The 5,842-nt window shown below is 41.2% G+C and overlaps 1 pseudogene; it reads left to right on the forward strand.

Moving 5' to 3' along the window:
* Window positions 1-2,625: 2,625 nt before the first annotated feature.
* Window positions 2,626-4,109, forward strand: LOC118847374 (annotated as a pseudogene).
* Window positions 4,110-5,842: the final 1,733 nt, after the last annotated feature.

Genomic DNA, 5,842 nt, shown 5'->3' on the forward strand with positions numbered 1-5,842 from the left:
TTGTTTACATTCCTACATGGAAAGATGATGTGTATAATTCATGAGACCTTAGTATTAGGGTAGCTGAAGGGAATATACATACATACAGATAGATAGATAGATAGATAGATAGATAGACAGACAGACAGAGGGCATAGGGTGAGTTGAATAAGAAGGGGTGATATCTTAAAAAATAAAATCAAATTAAGGGATGAGAGAGGAATATATTGAGAGAGGGAGAAAGGGAGAGATAGAATGGCAAAAATTATCTGGCATAAAAGTAGCAAGAAAAATCAGTTCTGTTGGGAGGGAAGGGGGGCAGGTGAGGGGGAATGAGTGAATCTTGCTCTCATCAGATTTGACTTGAGGATGAATAACATACACACTCAAATGGGTATCTTACCCCACAGGAAAGAAGGAGGAAGGAGATAAAAAGGAGAGATGATAGAAGGGAGGGCAGATATGGGGAGGAGGTAATCAAAAGCAAATACTTTTGAAAAGGGGTGGGGTCCAGGGAGAAAATTGAATAAAGGGGGACAGGATAGGAGGGAGCAAAATATAGTTAGTCTTTCACAACATGAGTATTATGGAAGGGTTTTGCATAATGATACATGTGTGGCCTATAATGAATTGCTTGCCTTCTTAGGGAGGGTGGGTGGGGAGGGAAGAGGGGAAAGAATTTGTAACTCAAAGTTTTAAAAGCAGATGTTCTAAAAAAAAAAGTTGTTTTTACATGCAACTGGGAAATAAGATATACAGGCAATGGGGCATAGAAATTTATTTTGCCCTACAAGAAAGTAAGGGAAAAGGGGATGGGAGGGGAGAGGGGTGACAGAAGGTAGGGCTGACTGCAGAATGGGGCAATCAGAATATATGCCATCTTGGAGTAGGGGGGAGGGTAGAAATGGGGAGAAAATTTGTAATTCAAACTCTTGTGAAAGTCAATGCTGAAAACTAAAAGTATTAAATTAAAAAAGAGAATCTTTTAGTCAAATTCTAAAACCCCCATCTCAAGGATAAAATATTACATGCAACAAGAAAAAAACAATTTAATTATGGCAGTGCCACAATTAGAATCACACAAAACCTAGCAGTGGTGATACCAAAAGACAACAGGTCTTGGAACAGTATATATCAAAGAGCAAAATAACTGGGGTCAGGGCTAAAAATATCATACTCAGCAAAGCTAGGCATAATCATGAATGAAGGAAAAATGGACATTTAATGAACTGTCAGACTTTCAGGACTTTATTTAAAAGAAGAAACTGAACTTAATAGAAGATTTGACATACAAGAAGATTTGACAAGAAGCCAAGAGACTTCTCTTGGTACATACCATACATACCAAAGACATACAAGGGACTCAATGAGGACAGACTGTTTACCTTTTATGTATGTAAATTGTTAAAATATGTCTAAGATTGTTATTAATAATTGGGTAGCTTGTTGTGGTAGACCTGAGTATGATATGACTAAAAAGTAAAACTGTATAGGAACAACTAAAAACAGTAATTATTTTATACAAATGAGATGTGAGAGGAAGAACCAACACAGAAGAATTAGATGGTAGAGGAGGGCTGTTAGTTCTGGAAACCTACTTTCATCTGCAATGGGTTCAAGAGGGAACAATACATATGTATCTAGAAGAGTATAAAAGTCTTTTAAATTCACAAAGAAATAAAAGGCTAAGGGTATAGTGAGGAGGGAGAGAATAAGGGAGAGCTCTTTAGAGAGGAGTGTGAGGGAATAGGTCAAAGGGAGGGTGTGGAAGGGTGTCTAGATGAATGGAAATAGGAGGACAAGGGAGAGATCCTTGGAGGGAGGTAGATTAAATAGGGGGCAAGGTAGCAGGTCAAAGTAAAGTAGAGGAGTTAGGAGGAACAGAAAATAAGAGATGTGCACAAACAAAAACAAAGATCAGAAGTAGATTTTGTTAGGGAAAGTATATGTCTATATATGTATGTATGTGTATATATGTTTATGTGTATATCTATATAACTCTATATAGATGTAGATACAGATATGTATAGATAAATAGATATGTAGCTTTGCAGGGGGGAGGAAAGGGGAAAAAAGAATAAAGTAAAAAGCGCACAGCAAAGAACAAAAGAAAACCAACAAGTAAGCAAAGATGGACAGTTCTCAACAAAATGCATAGTATTTATTATATAGGCTTTCTTAAAATGTAAATTTATTGTAGATATTTTGAATCCTCTCTTAAATTCTGCTGTTCACATGACATGCTTTTTTTTCTTATTATGTACTTAAGTTTCAATATTTAAGTTCAAAATATTTTTCTTTTTCTTTTCTTATTGTGCGTTTAAGTTTCAGTAATAAAAAAATTAATTTAAAATCAAACACATAATGAATTCAAGGTGTTTCTGGAAGCACTTGCCCATGTTGCATTGTGCAACTTCACTGTAGCCTTGGTTTTGAACAACACATGCACTTTGCACTGTATGCAGTCATGCCACACAACACCTGTGAAAGCTGCCAGAAACACCTCAGCTCAGATTTGAGGCTATCATGTTATGAGTTGCAGTGTCTTTACTGTACATACAAAGTTTTCTGCTCTTACAGAAACATAATAGTTTAATTATGGAAAATAAAGACTTTTAATATTTTCCCACCATCATTCCTCAGCATATGTGTCAAATTAGAATATCTTTGGGTGGTATTGTGTTAGAATGTTTGATTTTAGAGGTGAGAGGCGCCCTTGCCGATGGGGTCACGGGACTCAGGGGGACAGGGAGCTCCCCCAGCACACCCAGCACCATGGCATCTGGAGTGGAAGTCTTGCGATTCCAGCTCCCGGGGCATGAGGCTGCCACCCTTCGAAACATGAACCAGCTCTGGGCAGAAGAGCGCTTCTGAGATGTCACCATCGTGGCCGACAGCCTCAAGTTCCGGGGCCACAAGGTCATCTTGGCCGCCTGCTCCCCTTTTTTTCGGGACCAGTTTCTCCTCAATCCCAGCTCAGAGCTGCAGGTCTCACTGATGCACAGCGCCAGGATCGTGGCCGACCTGCTCCTCTCCGGCTACACCGGTGCTCTGGAGTTCGCGGTCCAAGACATCGTCAACTACCTGACTGCCGCCTCCTACCTCCAAATGGAGCGCGTGGTAGAAAAGTGTAGAAATGCCCTGAGCCAATTCATTGAGCCCAAGATCGGCCTGAAAGAGGATGGAGTTAGTGGAGGGATTGGATTGCCTGGGCTCAGCTCTACCAAGTCACTCCTGCCGCCTGCTCGAACCCCAAAGCCGGCTTCTCCGACCAGTGAAGCTAGAATTTCCCCTAGATGAGGACCTTGAGCTAAAGGCAGAAGAAGAGGAAGAGGATGAAGAAGAGGATGTGTCAGATATCTGCATTGTCAAGGTGGAGTAAGCACTGGAAGTGGCACAGAGGCTTAAGCCCCCTGGAGGCATGGGGGGGAGCGTTGGTCTTGGGGGGAGCCTTAGCCTTGGGGGGGGGTCTTGGCCTTGGGGGAAGCAGGGGACTCTTCATCAATGAAGTTGGAGAAACCATTGATGCGCCTGATGATAGTGCAGCCCCCCAGGGGGTGGTGAAGGCCTGCTATAGCCTTACACAAGACACAGAAGGGGAGGGTCTGTTGCTGTTTCCTGGAGGTCAAGTAGGGGAGGGCATTGCCCTTGGGCTGGGAGATGAAGCCCTAGCAGCAGCCACTATGTCCTGGAGCAGTGGAGTTAGTGGGAGTTAAGGGGGCATGAGGAGTCCTATACTGGGGGCTCCCCAGTGGGAAACCCACTGAAAAACATCAAGTGTACCAAGTGCCCAGAAGTGTTTCAGGGTGTGGAAAAACTTGTGTTCCACATGAGAGCCCAGCACTTCATCTTTATGTGCCCTCGGTGTGGGAAGTAGTTCAACCATAGTAGCAACCTCAACCGGCACATGAACGTCAAGTCACACTGCTGTGGTATTTGTGGCAAATGCTTCATGCAGAAGTCCACCCTACATTACCACCTCAACCTTCACTCTGGGGCTCGACCCTACCGTTGTTCTTACTGTGATGTGCGATTTGCCCATAAACCTGCCATTTGACACCACCTCAAGGAGCAACGTGGCAACACTACAGCAGAGAATGTCCTTGATGCTCAATGCCCTCCTCCACTAGCTGGAGGAGGGATAACTAGAGGAGGATGTGATGTGAGGTGAGGAGATTGCTGGTAGAAGGAGATGATGAAGGATACTCTCTCCCCAAGGGGAGGAAGTTTGAAGGGGGAAAAGGCTTTTTGGTTTCCAGGAGAATTAGCATACATCTTGGGGTTAAAGGGAGAGGTATTACAAAAGAACAGCTGCTCAAGGTCTTCCTTATGAGAAGGGGTTAGACCTGGCTGAGGGGATTAACAAACCTTTCCTTGGGATGATGAGGAAAGAAAAGGTTCCTGTATTCTAGGATAAAAGGGCCCAGGAAGAGGGAAGGCCCTTTTCTGGAATAGGTAGATTATTGGGGTGAGCATGGTGTGCAGTAGTAAAAAGGGGAATATAGGAGAAGATGGCTTTATCATAGGTTAAGAAGGCTATAGAGAAGACAACTCAGTTGGGGCAGGGTGGGTGGGAATTGGGAGGGAATCTTACCAAAGCTATACCTGTCCTTGGGTGGGAATAGAACAGGGGAAACCTCTTAAATTCTTGGGAGAGCAACTATTATGAGGAAAAGGTTATCAAGTCCCAGGGAGAAAGGGTAGAGAATGTCTTTGTTGCATGCTAGGGAGGAGGGGAGGGGGACTGAGACAGGCTTTTGTCTCAGGAGACAAAAAGTGACAAAAATGAAAGAAAGGGAGAAGAATGGAAGTAGACTAGAAAACAAATAGAGGTAAAAGAAGGAGGAAAGTCAGAAGTAGTAAGGGCTGGGGAGGGGACATGGGGAAAAGAGGAAAGTACCTACAAGAAAGGGCTCTTGGGAAGGGGAGGGGAGCAACAGGGGAGGGAAAGGGTGTGGTAGAGACAAAACCGTATTTTTTAAGGAAACAGACATATTTTTCAGGAGTTTTCTGGAATCTGAGGTCTCAGTTTCTGCTTTTATTTTCCACAAAATAAAAAGTTTTTTTCCTTGAAAAAAAGTTTGATTTTAAAAATTACTGTTATCTCCTTCTTTTACAGAATTGCAGCAAGTAAAGACAAAAGCCCTTTAGTATTTCCCTACCATGACCACTGTATGTGTATCTAAGTGTGAACGTCAATTTTTAAAAATTAAGCAAAAATATAATTTCTTACGCTAAAGCAAGTATTTATTTGAGAAATTATTAGCAATATTTATTTATATTTTAGGGCAGAAATATTTTTTTCCTATGAATAAGTGGCTGAATTTAGACAGAAGAGGTAAAATTACTGATGACAATGTGGCAGAGTCTTCACTACCAGGTTGTAGTACACCTAAATTGACAAGAAAAAGGAAATATGTCAAATCATTTTTGCAATATGAATTTACTTCTAATAATAATGAAGGTGTGGAAAATCCATTTTCTTAATTTTTAATGAAGTTTTGGCTGTGCAGAGCATGAAACTAGCCACACTAAAACAATATCTTATTATCAAGCATACAGCGTACTGCAATAAAACAAAGGAATATTTTGAACGACTTTTAAAATCTTCAAATAAAGAAAAACAATGTTTTGAGAAATTTGTTACTGTCGATGAAAAGTATTTACTTTCACCTTATGAAAATTGTTATTTAAATGCAAAAACTAAAAAGCCCTACATGCTAAGAGAAGATCTTGTGTTACCTCCTGCTATTAAAATGTCAGAAATAGTTGGTGTTAAAAAGTATGCTGATGAAATTCTCAAAATTCCTTTCTTGGATGATACCATTTCCAAAAGAATTTCTGAAATTAGTAATGACCAATT

This window comes from Trichosurus vulpecula, chromosome 4 (assembly GCF_011100635.1).
Source record: "Trichosurus vulpecula isolate mTriVul1 chromosome 4, mTriVul1.pri, whole genome shotgun sequence".
In the NCBI taxonomy this organism is placed as follows: Eukaryota; Metazoa; Chordata; class Mammalia; order Diprotodontia; family Phalangeridae; genus Trichosurus; species Trichosurus vulpecula.